This window comes from Alexandromys fortis, unplaced genomic scaffold (assembly GCF_014885135.2).
Source record: "Alexandromys fortis isolate MF-2015 unplaced genomic scaffold, M_Fortis_MF-2015_v1.1 scaffold_291, whole genome shotgun sequence".
Classification (NCBI taxonomy): Eukaryota; Metazoa; Chordata; class Mammalia; order Rodentia; family Cricetidae; genus Alexandromys; species Alexandromys fortis.
Genome location: NW_026068163.1, coordinates 996,762 through 1,011,123, shown reverse-complemented (window position 1 = coordinate 1,011,123; position 14,362 = coordinate 996,762). Strand labels below are relative to the sequence as shown.

Sequence of the window (14,362 nt, the reverse complement as noted above, 5' to 3'; positions counted from 1 at the left end):
CCATACAGTGGGGTTGCTGATGTTCGCCTCATAGGCATGTGCGGCTGTGCACACACATGAGCACATGCAACAAACGCATCTGTGGAAAACCTAACGCCACGATGAGCTAGGCCATCTCAGATGGCAGCTCTGGTTCGGGTGCGGGACGTACTCAAAGGCTCAGGTGTTGAAGACTGGGTGCCCAGTTGATGGTGAGACTGGGAAGTGATGGGAACTTCCAGAGGTGAGGCCTGGTCGGAGGAATCCATCGCTGTCGGACCCAGAAGGACTCATAGCATCCCCACCCCTTCCTCTTCCTCTCTGCTTTCCAGATGCCATTAGGTGAGCAGCCTTGCCGTCCCCCATTTCCTGGTGTTCCTCTCACCTTGTCAGAGATGCACAGCCCAGAGACTGGGCTGAAACCGGAGCTCCAATAACCTTTTCCTCTTCTGGCTGGCTGCCCCAGAGCCGCAGAGTTACTCTGTCAGGGTGACAGCCAACACAGCAGGTGTAGTTTTTAAAAACTGTGATTAGGGGGCTGGAGAGATGGCTCAGTGGTTAAGAGCCTTGCCTGCTCCTCCAAAGGTCCTGAGTTCAATTTCCAGCAACCACATGGTGGCTCACAACCATCTATAATGAGATCTGGTGCCCTCTTCTAGCATACAAACATACATGGAAGGAATGTTGTATACATAATAAATAAATCTTTAAAAAAAAACTGTGATTAATGTGTGTGTGAGTGTGTGTGTGTGAATGTGTGTGTGTGAGTGTGTGATTGTGTATGACTGTATAAGGAGGACAGGGGACAACTTGCAGAAGCCAGATCTCTCCTTCATGTGATCATGTGATCCCAGGGAATCAATCTCAGGTCACCAGGCTTGGTGACAGGTGCCAGTACTTACGGCCACTTCTCACTAGCTCTTTGTGCATGCACATGCTATGCGCCCACATTTGCAAACACAGCTGGTCCTGCTCTTCCCTTTTCATCCACACGCCCCTGAGGCCGGGTCTTTCAGGGAACTGGCAAGCCCCCAGTGCCTGTCTCTGCCTCCACAGTACTGAGTTACAATGTCCTTGACTGGTTTATGTGGGGCCTGGGGATTTGAACTCAGGTCCTCCTGCTTGTGCAGCAAGCACTCTTACCCACTGAGCCATCTCTCCAGCCTGCCAGCCTGTTTAAAGAAGGCATGGGGATTCGCCACTCTCACCGGGCGCTTTGTATGGGACCGTGGTGGTCACGCGCTTTGTATGGGACCGTGGTAGTCACAAAACAGGCATGTGACCAACTCCTGTGGAGAATTTTGACGCTAGGACTCAAGTGAGATTTCCAGGACAAGGACATCCCAAACCAGCCTCTGCTTTTTGCTCCTGAAGCAAAAAGCGTGTGCCTGACCCCGCCACCTTCCAGCTATTTTTATCTCTTTCCTGCTGTGCCTGCATTGAATGTATCTGCTGAAATAAATCCTAACTGTGAAAATCCTTCCATGTGAGTTATGTGGGGCCAGCTGAAGTAGAACAGAAAGACAGGGAGAGTTAAGGGGGAGGGGAGAGGAAAGGGGCAAAGGCACACACGCACAGATGACACTCACGTGTGTTCACGCATGCACACACAGACATACACAGAGACACAGACATGCACACACACACATATTCAATTGCTCGGTGTACTCAAAACTATTGCCCTAGGGGTAGCCAATAAGAGCACATGTGGTTCTCGCAGAGGACCAAGGCTCAGGTCCCAGTATCTGCATAGCTACTCACAAGCATCCATACCTACAATCCCAGGGGATCCGGTGCCCTCTTTTGGTCTCTCACAGGCACTAGGTATGCATGCCGTGCTCATGCACACATGGAGGCAAAACATACTTACAAATAAAAATAATCTCTGTCAAAAACAAAACAACACAAAACCTATTGTCCCTATGAAGACAGAGAATATCCTCAAATGGGACAGGCCCTTGGAATAATTCCAAAGGCTCCTGCTGGCTTCAGGGAACCTTGTCAAATGACAAAGGTCCATTTCTGTTTTCTGTGGAAAGATGGGCAGCTGGGACATAATTTTCTCACAATTCCACCAGAGCCCGAGAAAGGAAGTACAATGGCCAAGGTTCTGTTTGGCTTCGGTCACAGGGCTACTTCTAGAAGAGGCAGGAAGACAGGACAGTCTGGGCATTGTGGCACAGTGTACCAAGTTGTGAAGTCTCCAGTACTGAGACAGAGCCATGTCACATGACCTAATGTCAGGGCTGTATAATGGGTGAAAATCAAAATCTCATTTGAAACTAAGTTTCTCATCCAGAGTCATTATTGACAACATGATTTAAAAAAAAAAAAAACACCACCACCACCACCATCACCACCACCAACAAATGGTTTCAGGAATATACTGTGGAGAAAAGAATCACTGCTTAAGACAAGAGACGGTCCAACTGTTCTCTATATTGTGTGGTATCTTGTGTAGTTCCTAACATGGGGAATGCATTTTTGTTTTTTTGTTTTTTTTTTTTTGGTTTTTCGAGACAGGGTTTCTCCTTAGCTCTTGGTTCCTGTCCTGGAACTAGCTCTTGTAGACCAGGCTGGCCTCAAACTCCCAGAGATCCGCCTGTCTCTGCCTCCCGAGTGCTGGGATTAAAGGCGTGCGCCACCACCGCCCGGCCATTTTTTTTTCTTCAGTTACAGGGTGTCTCAGCCCTTCACCGTATCCAGTATCTCGTCCCTCTGGACGACTGGCCACAGACAAGAGTTGGCTGAGAATTTTTTGCAACCTCAGAGTAGCTCTCATCAGCTCCAACCTAGCTGCCTGCTTTTCATTGTGTGGATATTGAAACAGAAAGAGGGAGAACAATTGAATCAGATATCAAAGCAAATTATACAGTGAGGTAATTAAGTGCTGGAGAAGGTTCAAGCAGATTCAAGGTTAACAGTCAACTTGAACAAGAATCTAACAATAAAGGCAGAATTTCAAAATAGCTGGGAAGAGAGGGATTCATTAGAAACAATTGGGTAATCACTGGGGAGTGGCAAAGAGTTGGTGCTCATTCTACTTGGACCCAAGCCAGGCCTTATATATTAGGCAGGTGCTCTATCGCTGAGCCACACCCCAGCCCCTCACTGGGATTCTAGGCAAGCTCTTTAATAAAGTTAAGAAATTTTAAATTAATTAAGATAAAGCACGTAAAGGACAAGTATAGGAAGGCTAGGCATGGTGGCACAAATGAGGTCAAGACAGGAGGATCAGCAACACGGCAGCCATGATGCTCAGTAAAGTGTTTGTGCGCACACAAGTACCAGGATTTGATCCTTAGAACCCATGTAAAAAAGTTGGGCCTGGTGGCATGTCCTTGTAGGTCATATGGTGGCAGATAGATCCCCAGGGCTGCACTGCCCATAAGGCTTGGTCTACACAGTGAGCTCTGAACTGGAGAAAAACCATGACTCAGGAGACAATGTGGATTGTGTTGGAGGGAGATCATGTGACCCATGACCCACACACACCACACAATACCCCCCACAAAGGGGTACATTTTTTAGAAATAAGTGAGGCTGAGTCTCATGTCTGGATCGAGTTTATTCAGTATTACAGTGCCGGCACTGGCGGGAACAGCAGAGACTGTCGCAAACACAAAACAGTTTTCCTGGAGGCTCCCAACCTTCCAAACATCCATCTACCTTGGAGAGCATCCTGGGGATGTGGGAGGCGTCAGTCAGCATCCCCCATGCACCCTCGCTCCTTTCCACTCAACAGAGACCCACCACAGTGACCGCCTGAAGGCTTTCAAGATCAGGAAACTCTTTCAACGTCAGAGAATTCACACTGGGGGAAAGCCCTATGCTAGCGAAGGTGTGTCAATCAACCCCTCTCCCTAGTACTTCGGAGCTAATCAGACAGCAGGGACTGTGTAGCAGACAGAGACCCTGGAGGATAATGGGTGGTGAAGAGCCTTTGTCAGAATCCTAACCTACAGACTGTGCAGGCTACTTCATGTCAGACACTATCAGCTAAGTCATCTGAACCCTAAATCAGTCACAACTAAGGGCTATGACAATGCCCTTAGGAGAAGCTGGGGGGGGGGTGTTCAGGGTGGCTGTTTGCTTAGAGAGGAAGCTGCAAGAGGAATTGGCGTGCAGGGATGGCCCTGGGCTTCTCATCAGAGAATGCACAGGAATGAAATGGCACCCATAAAGGTTGGTGGTGGGGGGCTTAACCACATCACCTCATGGCATGAAGCCCTTGTGTGAAGAAGCAGGGAAAGCTGATGCTTCCCTTTATTGGATATAAGAGAATACAAAGCTGTGATCTCTATAGGGAGGCTTCCTGGGTTTGGGAGTGGGGGAGACTTTGGGTTCCAAGTGTCAGCAATAGCTTGGTGAGTCTGTTACAGTCTTGAGGCAAATCTATAATCCCAGTGACTCAGCAGGCTAAGCAGGAGAAAGGACGTGAGTGAGCCTAAGGCCAGCCTGGGCTACAGAGTGAGATTCAGGCCAGCCCAGGCAACTCAGTAAGACCTTGTCTCAAAATCAAAGGTCAAAAGAGGCTTAGCAGTAGAGCCCCTGCCTAGAATCCCCCAGTGAGGGGCCAGGGCGTGGCTCAGTGAAAGAAAACTTTCCAGAATGTGTGAGGTCCAAGGTTCAATCTCTGGTACTATCTATACAAAAAATTATCAGGGAGGGGGACACATTTAAACGTTTCTTTTTTGCCTTTTCACTCCCAGCCCAAGCGTTTGCTCCTTTTCTGCCGCACAGGAGTGTCTTTCCCTCTGTGTGACTCACCTTCCCTGTCCCTTTTACAAGCTGAGATTCACTTGGCTGGTTTTAGTCTATTCTCGTGGAGCGAAGGAAGTCTACACTAGACAACTGTGAGCTCCTGGCCTCCGCCTTTGGCTCCACGCACTCCCTGGGGTGCACAAGGCACGCCCCGAGGGCTGCTGTCGGTCTGTGTCACAGCTTCTCGCTGACGCCCCAGAGAGAGTCTCCTTGTAACGGGGCAAGGGGTGTTTGTCAGCTTCAAATCAGGCACCAGAAGCCTGGCCCTTTCACTTAGAAAGCACGGTTTCAAGGGGGAGGGGGAGCGGCCAGGCCTTGAATCCAGCTTCTCCTGTCTCCACTCCCAAGGGGTAGGATTGCAAGCCCGTACAGCCATGCCTAGTTTATGCGGTGCTGGGGATCAAAGTCAGGGCTTTGTGCCAGCTAGGCAAGCACCCTGCCAACCGAACCACACCCCCAGCCTCCCCATCTCCCAGGGCTTAGCTGCGTGAAAGGGATGCAGGTTGGTGGCTCGCACTCCTGGCTCCTGCCTTCATCACTTGAACAAAAGGGAGCGAGAGACAAGAGGTGAGGGGTGAAGGTGGCACATGCCCGAGCATAGAGGAAGGCAGCAGGCACTGGGTGGCCCTGTTCCTCCCAAGAGGACCATCTGAAAACACTCGGGCTGGCTCCTGACCACGGCCTTTGCACCTGCTGGCAAACAGGTGCCACAAACTGCTCCCGCGCTCCTGTGCACTGCTAACAACAGCCAGCTGTAGATACCGACACTGCCTTCAGAGGTCACTCACCCGGTCTATTCTGACTTCTCACTCTGTAGGCTCTGGGTCTCGGGCACTAACACCCACTACTGCCCCCCCCCCAGTGTCTTTTTTTTTTTTTCCTTCTAAAAAGTTATGCCTCAGCCCTGTCTGAGAAGACTTGGACTCATGCATATGGAAATTTCCAGAACTATTTCTCCTTCCTGGTCTTGTCCAGTAAGCCTGAAGGGTTATGACTGATCGCGGAGGTTGGTTTGTTCCTGTTGATTTCCTACCGTCTGAGCCGGATTTCTCCCAACATTTAGGAAGAAAAGCAGCTGGGGTTGCTTCCTCCGGTCAGAGAGGCCCACAGAGCAGCAATGAGGGGCAGGGAGGCCGCGAAGTTCTGTGAAGAGCTGAGGAATGTTCCAGGCCACGGGGGCAGCACGGGACTCAGGGGACGGCAGTCTCCTAAGGCAGGCAGGTGTGGTGGCTCAACAGTGTCGTCAGGGACCACAGCTTCCTTCTCTCATCTTATCCTGGTCTCCCCGTAAGTCTATCAGGAGAACTGAATCGCACGGCCACTTCTAAGTCAATCAACAGCAAAAGCAAACAACACGAGCTTGCTCCAGTGACACAGACAGGCGAGGATGAGCCTGGTGGGGCACAGGGCAGTGAGGCGGGCGGCTCACTAGTCATGGCCGGCTTTGAGCGTTCTCTCCTTTTCCTTTGTTCCACAGGAAGTGGATCTTCCCCATATCACAGATTTGTTTCCTATTTCCTCACTAACTTTCTCCATTGTGATTGTGGCCAGAACATTAGCCCATCAAAGTCCTACTACTGACCATCATAACATCTTGTTACATACTGTCCATGAATCAGACTTCAGGTTCAGATTCCAAAAAAAAAACCTAACTGGCCTGACTGCATTTCCTTCCATTTTTCAGTCAAATGACTTTAAAAGTTGCTGACCAGCCTGCATTAGATTCTGGTCCAAAGACGAGAACTCATGCACAGAGGCAGAATCTTTTCGTATATGACTGCCTTAGGTGGTACTGGCTAGAGAGAGGCCAGGTAAAGTGGAGCGCAGTGGAGAGGGATAGTCCTAGCGTGGGCTCCGACAGCCCAGACAGCACAAGAGGAAGAGAGTGGACACATAAAAAAGGTAGAGGCACCAGGCACCTGCCCGCCAAAGCCCTTTCCGGCATCCCAGCCCCAGGTGAGAGAGCACAGGGAGAAGATGAACCCAAAGGGAAGACATAGCAGAGGCTCCAGACACAGAGCCCTACCTGGACGTGTCCATGATCTCCAGCCAATCCAGGGAGATCCCAGTGGAGCAAAGATCAACCCTAACAATGCCTGATTTGTAGAGTCGAGGGCTTAACCAGAGGCTTCTGAATCTGCCCCAACTCAAGAATCCTTCAGTTTCCACCCAGATCAGTTAGTGTCTGCTGCTGGTTGGGAGCTTGTGTCTCTCAATGGGAAGCAGATGGTTTTCTGCAAAGGATTGGGCAGGTTTGGGTAGGCTGAAGATGAGATTGTAGAAACAGGCCAGAGTCCTGGAAGCGGGCTACTTATTCCAGTGAACGAAACAGAAACTCCTGCAACCAACACGGGGACTGTCCGGGCAGTCACCGGGCTCCTTTACCCAGGAGCTGTGAGGCTTTGAGAGATGAGACAGCCCCACGCCTGCTTCCCTCAGCTGTCACATGGCCCAAAGACTTAGTCCTAGGAATTGTTGATTGAGAAGAGTAAACGAGCCACCGCACGGACTCCCAGGTCACTGAGCACTGATAGGTTAGGTACTGTTCAGAGCGTCTCTCACTCTATCTACAGTGCTTGGAAACAAAGAGAAGAAAGAGAGCATCTCTCACAGACTTCAGAAGTAGAGGCAGGTGGATCTCTGGGAGTTCGAGGCCAGCCTGGTCTACAGAGCGAGTTCCAGGACAGGCTTCAAAGCTACAGAGAAAACCCTGTCTCAAAAAACAAACAAATAAAACCACAAAACAATAGTGTGTCGGGGGAGTCAGGGACCTCAAGATTGGCCGGGAGCCCTGCTGGTGATCTCAGAATGGGAAATAGGGTGAAGGGGAATCCAGCAGGACACTAAATTATTCTTCAGAAAGGATTTCAAGGCCGGGCGGTGGTGGTGCACGCCTTTAATCCCAGCACTTGGGAGGCAGAGGCAGGCGGATCTCTGGGAGTTCGAGGCCACCCTACAAGAGTTAGTTCCGGGACAGGCACCAAAGCTACAGAGAAACCCTGCCTCAACCCCCCCCCCCCCAAAAAAAAAAGGATTTCAAGTATGTCACCCAGGCAGGCTTCAAGCACCGAGGCCAAGGATGACTTGGAACTCTTGAGAATGCCTTGTTGCTGAGACACCTGGTGTGTGTGTGCTGCCAAGATCAGCCAGGGGGCATCTGTCTTGAGCAGGTTCCTAGAAGCAGGTTCCTAGGGCAGGCTTCAGAGCTCTCTGGGGTGCCTGGGTTAGGGTACACTCTCACTTCAGGCCTTCGTTCCTTCAAGAGCCGAGCTTAAATTTCCTCTACTTCTGTCTCCTCCTCTACCCACCGGTGCCATTTCTTATTGAAGTGGCCTTGGGACAGTCATTATAGATGCTACTAGAGAGAATGTTCTAGAGACTTAGTACAAATTACATTCTAGCAGTGCGCTTCCAGGACAGGAGCATGGAATACTGGAGACCAACGGGTCTGTGTGTGGCCTGTCCACACGTCCCTAAGTGCTGGGAACACGAGAAAAGGAGCCCAGGGCTTTGGGCCCACTAAGCGTGCACCCTACCAATTGAACTACACCCCCACCCCTAAGGTACTCGCTTTAAAAGGTTAGAAGGGAGCAGTGGCGATATGCGAACTTGGGTTTAGAGACATTTGCCACCCCCCCTTTCCATCCATGACACAAGAGATTTTCTACAACCAACAAGGATAGACCCCGATCTCAACTGTATACTGAAAGGAAGGGAGTGACCTTCACACGGGGATGGAGGCCGGGCAGCTCAGTGCCCTCCTTCACTAAAATTCTGTGTGTGTTACTGCCATAAACAGTCTGCTTAGGTGTCATAGAAGAAGCCGAGCCAGCTTCTCCCACAAGCTGGCCGTGGTAAACAGACACACCAGTGCCCGTTCTTGTTTACACACCAAGTGTCCTTTCCCAAGGTCATTCCTTTGTCTGAGCACAAGGCCAACTAAGCAGTGAGGTCTCCTTGGGAGAGGGGAGGCAATGGGGCTCCTGTCACTTCATGGGGGGATCTTCAGGGCCTGGTGAGTGGGGTGGTGGGGTGGAAGAGGGAGCAATAAGAAATTCCCTTCCTCCCCGTGCAACTTTGAAGGGAAAGAAAGGAAACCATCTGGAAAAGGCGAGCTTCATCTTCCAAGGCCAATGGCCAGAGCCCTCTCCTTATGCCACAGTGTCCATAGCGACACAGCTACCAAGCCCCAGCACCGTCCTTGAAGGCTCCATGGAGAACGCAAAGGACAAGATGTGGCTCACCTTCAAATGTTAGATCTGTCAGAGAAGGAAAAAATACGGTATAAATAGATCGCAGATGAAGATAACATTTGCAGACATCAAATTCTCACAGAGATGTGTCAGTGTGTAGAGCCCACAGAATCTCCGGAGGGCTTCTGAGAAGAGGGGGGCTTTGGGCAGGCTTGAAAGATGGGCAGAGAGCCAGGCATCTGCCTCTTACTTGTAATTCCATTGTTCAGTAGGCTGAGACAGGGGAATGGCAAGTTTGAGGCTAGCCTGCGTTATATAGGTGGTCCTGGGCTGTATGAGAAAGGTAGCTGAATAAATCAGAGCGAGCAAGCCACAGTCCTCCGCGGTCTCTGCCTCAGTTCCTGCCTCCACGTTCCTGCTTTGCACTCTGGCCCTGGCTTCCTTTTATGATGAACTGGACCTTGGGACAAATCAGTGGACTCTTCTCCCTAGGTCGCCTTTGGTCACGGTATTCACAACAGGCACAGAAAACATGCGAAGACAAAGCCTAGCCCCTCTGGGCCTCGCTCTGCCCAGACGTTTGGATGGGACGCAGTAGCTAACCAACACATTTGCGTGGCTGAGCCGGCCTTTGAAAGCCGTGAATAAGGGAAATTTTCCATTCACTCCGTAATTCATACTGTAGAGACTCCCAATGAATGCAGAGAGGGAGGACGCTCCTTGGATGGAGGCGAGCAGCCATAGAGAGGGGAAAATCACAGGGCGGATACAGCACCTGAATAGGCTCGAACCCACGTCAGAGCGCATCACTCCAGAGAGCGTCACAGGAGACAGCGCACCCTCTACATGTGGAAGCGGAGCTCCGAGGGGGCCCCACCGCTCCCAGAAGCGTCAGATGAGCCATTTGGAGTGAAAGCCTTTGAATGGAATGAATCGGGGGTGGTGACGGTTCAGGGGACAAATCAAGCCTTATTCATCAGCTGAAGGTTCCGGCTGGAAAGAGGGTGGATGCTTGTCATCAGTGACGAAGCTCCGGGGGCGCTCCCATCTCCCAAGACAAGGATAGCAAAGATGGGGCCCAAAGAGGACAGTGATGGAGCTTGGAGCACTTACAACCTAAAGTGCTCACACAGGAGGAGACGGATTTAGAAGGTGGTCTCGACAAGTCTTGTGCTTTTAGCGGCGGATGTGACAGAGAGCCAGGGTGGAGGTGGAGGCCAGCAATCCCAGCACTTGGGAGACCGAGGCAAAAGGATCAAGGGTTTGAGAGGGGCTGGTGAGGTGGCTCAGTGTGTAAAGGTGTTCGCGGCCAAAGCTGGGTCCTACTAGGAGGAAGGCGAGACAATAAGATGTCTTCTGCCCTTCACACTCACACAGCAGATGTGCCCCCCCTCTGAATAAGTGACTGTAATTTAAAAAAAAAAGTAATATAAGTAAATAAATGAATTAATTTCAAGAGCGTTTGGGCCAAGCCAGAGCTACACAGGGACTCTGCTTCAAAATTAGGAAGGAACCTGAGTTAGTGGAGCACTTGCCTGGCAGGCACAGGGTCCTGGGTACCCTCGGCAGCACCACTTAAACTTGCCTAAGGATGCGCTCCTGTGACGGCAGAGACTGGAAGATCTGGAGTTCAAGGTCATCTGTGCCTACACAGAGAGAGGCCCGGAAGGCTGGCAGGCAGGCAGGGAGGGGGCGAGGGCAGAACCAGAAAGCCTGGGTTTAAAAGAGTAATGATGCCTTTGGGGCAGAGATCTCCAGATGACTCACGGTTCTGCACAGGCGAGCTCTGCGGGGCCATGAAGGGTCCCCCACCCCTGTATAGAAGAGGAGAATCCAGGTTCCGTGGTTCCGGAAGCTCCCTTCTCCTTCTGGGCTACATGCTTTCTTTATAGCCCCTCTCTCCTCTTTATCCCTCAGCAAGATTCAGGCTCTTTCCTTAGTCCCTTGTCTAGGCCTTGTGAGGGCTCCTAACACCCCAAACTCCAGGTACTCTGCCCACCAGCAATAGGCAGGAAGGCCTGACTGCCCGTGTGTCCCATAAGCTGTCGCGATGGCTGGCTCACTTGTGACAAAATCTTCAGGGCACCTGTCCTATCTAGTACTGGTGCTGGGATACTAGACAAGGAAGAAGGCAGTGTCAGCTACAAGCGGCGGGGTGGCCTTGGGCTTCTAGGGGTACCTGTGTCCAGAGGTTGCAGAAAGAGATGTAGAAGAGAGAACTGCCTGAGCAGGGAGGGAGAACTGTGGCCCCATGGCTGCCCTGTGTGTGTTAGGCTGAGCTCCTTCCTCATGGCATCCCTGCAAGCCCAGCCAGGGACTCTGCGCCTGTCAGAGATAAAGCTGGGTGTGGCAATTCGGGCTGTAATCCCAGCACTGGGCGAGACTGAGTTAGCAAGATCCAGGCCAGTCTGAGCTACAGTCAAGCTCAGGTCTGTAATCCTAGCACTCAGGACTGTAGGGGAGGAGGTTGGGGGTTCAAGGCCGGCATCAGCTATGCCATGAGTTTGAGGCTAGCATGGGTTATATGAGACGCTGTTTCAAAAACACAACAACCAGACAAAAACAAAAACAGATACAGAACCCAAACCAAAGAAAGAAAGTAAGTATGCCTGTAATCGTAAGTGGCAGAGCCCACACTGGAGGCTCTTGAAGCCATACCTGTCTTAGACCAAACCACATTGCCTCTCTAACACCAAAGGGGACAAGGGGCACAACTGGTGACATCACCTGCTACTGGGGATGTATTTTTAGAGACTCCAGGGGCACCAGGGAGTCCTGTGAACCGGAAGGTCAAGGGTGAAACAGACACGCACCCACTTAGCGCACCTCCCCCGACCCCCACAGGGGACCCAGGCGATGTGTTGCTGGGGAAACAAACAGGTCCGACCCCAGGCTTTCCATGGACTCCCGTCCTAGAAGAGGGGCAGGCAGTCCAGCTTGCTAAGTGTTTTGAAAGCGGATTGCTGGGCCCCAGGGGAGCTTGGGGGGGGGGATTACATCATCTGACACCTCAGAGTCTGCAGAGACTTCTGGGAAGGTGATCTCTGGTGAAATGTAGGGAGAGAACCTTCCAGGAAGTGCCTGGCCAGACCTGACATTGCAGGACAAGTGTGGAAGCCTAAGGTGATCAGGAAATAGAGGAAGTTGGGTATGGCCGTGCAAGCCTGGAACCCCGGAACGGCAGAGGCAGAGGCAGAGGCAGAGGCAGAGGCAGAAGGCTAGCAAACTCCAGGCCAGAGCTTTGGAGTGAGACCCTGTCTTAAACAAACACAAACCACCACCAACACCACCACCAACAACCAAACCCAAAAGGCAAAGAAAGCAAACAGGGGGAGGGGTCTGTCTGCGTGACCCAGTGACCTTGGTAAGGTGTTCCGACTCAATCCTTGGAGCGAGTGGGGAGGCGGTAGAGGGCATGAGGTTGAGGGGAGCAGTCTGAGTGGCTCTGTAACCTATTGTTAAAGCCCAAGGCTGCAAAATGAAGGAAGATCTGTCAAATGCAGGCAACATCAGTTAACGAGTGAATTCTCTTCTTCCTCACAAGCCAAGGTGTCTCTCTCTCTCTCTCTCTCTCTCTCTCTCTCTCTCTCTCTCTCTCTGTGCACGCATACAACCTTGGGGATTGTTCTTGGACATGAAGCACTTTTCTCTCCTCTTTCTAGATTATTTACTTATTTTATGTGTGTTGGTGTTTTGCTTGCATGTGTGTCTGAGTGAGGGTGTCAGATCCCTGGGACTAGAGAGTTACAGACCATTGTGAGCTGCCGCGTGGGTACTGAGACTTGAACCCAGTTCCTCTGGAAGAGCAGCCAAGTGTGCTTAACCACTGAGCCATCTCTCCAGCTCTGAGCTTGTCTCTTTTAAGGCAGGGTCCCTAAGTGGTCACCCACTAGGCTAGGCTGTGAGCCCCAGGGATTCTCCTGCTCCACTTCTCTGTTGTTGGCATTACAAGCGCGAGGCTCCAGGCTGGCCTTTTGTGTGGTTTCTGGGGAGTCAATGCAGGGTTTTGTGCTTGTAAGACAAGCAGTTTATCAGTGGAGCTAGCCAGTCAACAAGAATATCCTCCCCTCCCCAACAGGATCTCACCAAGTACCCTGTCTGGCTGTCCCAGAACTCTCTATGCTGGTCAGGATTGCCTCAAACCCACAGAAATCCACCTGCCTCTGCCACTGCGTGAGATCCGATTCCCAACTCCCAAGGTTTCTTATAGGTACAGAGAGCAGAGTGAGCCAGGAGTGGCTCGGGGTGACCTGGTTAAAACAATCTCTGTTTTCTGTCCCGAAGGGCACGAAGATCAGGTTCCTGGGCTGCTGTCTGCAGCAGGCTCTGTAAAGGACATTCATGGACACATATCGCCCCCTTGTGTCTGCATGCAGTATCGCCTAGAAGAGCAAGCTGGCCTGCTAATAAACAGGCCAGCGTTTCTAGGGCCAGCCGCCCATGCCCGCGGTGGGCCGAGCTAGAGGCCTGAGATTCCACTTTTAAAGTCGTCAGCGAGGACAGTGTACGAACACACACGCGCATGTCATCTAGTCAGCAAGTGTCCCAAGGGTATTCAGATGTCACCCATGGTTCTTCACCATCGCAAACTAGACTTTCCCCACATTATTATTTTTACTTTAGTTTATTAATAGAAAAACTGTAATACAAAGTTTTAAAAAATAGCAGAAGTGGGCTGGTGAGATGGCTCAGTGGGTAAATGTGTTTGGTGTGTGAGTCTGACCACCTGAATTTGATTCCTGGGACCTATAGCAGAAAGAGCCAACTCCCAAAGGCTGGCCTGTGCAAGCCTGGAGGTACATGTATGCACACACGCCACCACCACCACCACCACCACCACCACCACCACCACCACCACCACCACCAATCCCCAAACACATAAAGGTCAGAAGCAATAGAACAGTGACTCAGGGGGCTCCTAAGTGGAAGCCAGCTAGCTGCTGAGATTGAGCTGATGCTGGCCCGTAAACCACCCTTCCGGCAGATTCCAGCTCCCTTCCTTCCAAATTGGGCTAGGATTCCAGATGAATGGCTGCCCTCTGTGTTCCTTGGGTCCTTTCAGCTCGCATACCTGCCAAGGGACGGGGCTGCCTTTCCTGTGTGGTCCTCGACTTTCCTCTAAAGCATCACATGTAAAACATCTTTCTTACAAAGTTATAGGGACGATTATACAAACCATAAAACTGTGCTGTTGCGGCCAGGTAGTGGCAGCACACACCTTTAATCCCAGTACTTGGGAGGCAGAGGCAGGCGGATCTCTGTGAGTCTGAGTTTGCTAGCCTGGTCTAGCTACAGTGTGAATTTCCGGACAGCTGGGGCTACATAGAAAACTATGTCTCCAAGGGGGGGGGGGTTGTTAGAAAGTGTGTGTGTGTGTGTGTGTGTGTGTGTGTGAGAGAGAGAGAGAGAGAGAGAGAGAGAGAGAG

General features: G+C 51.3%; 1 long non-coding RNA gene across 1 annotated transcript in view; it reads right to left on the bottom strand.

Moving 5' to 3' along the window:
• Positions 1-3,529: 3,529 nt before the first annotated feature.
• Positions 3,530-14,362, bottom strand: part of LOC126491920 (uncharacterized) — a 19,361-nt gene continuing 8,528 nt past the window's right edge. Inside the window, exon 4 of the long non-coding RNA XR_007589494.1 lies at positions 3,530-9,002. This is a non-coding gene — a long non-coding RNA (uncharacterized lncRNA). The remainder of the gene's footprint in view (positions 9,003-14,362) is intronic.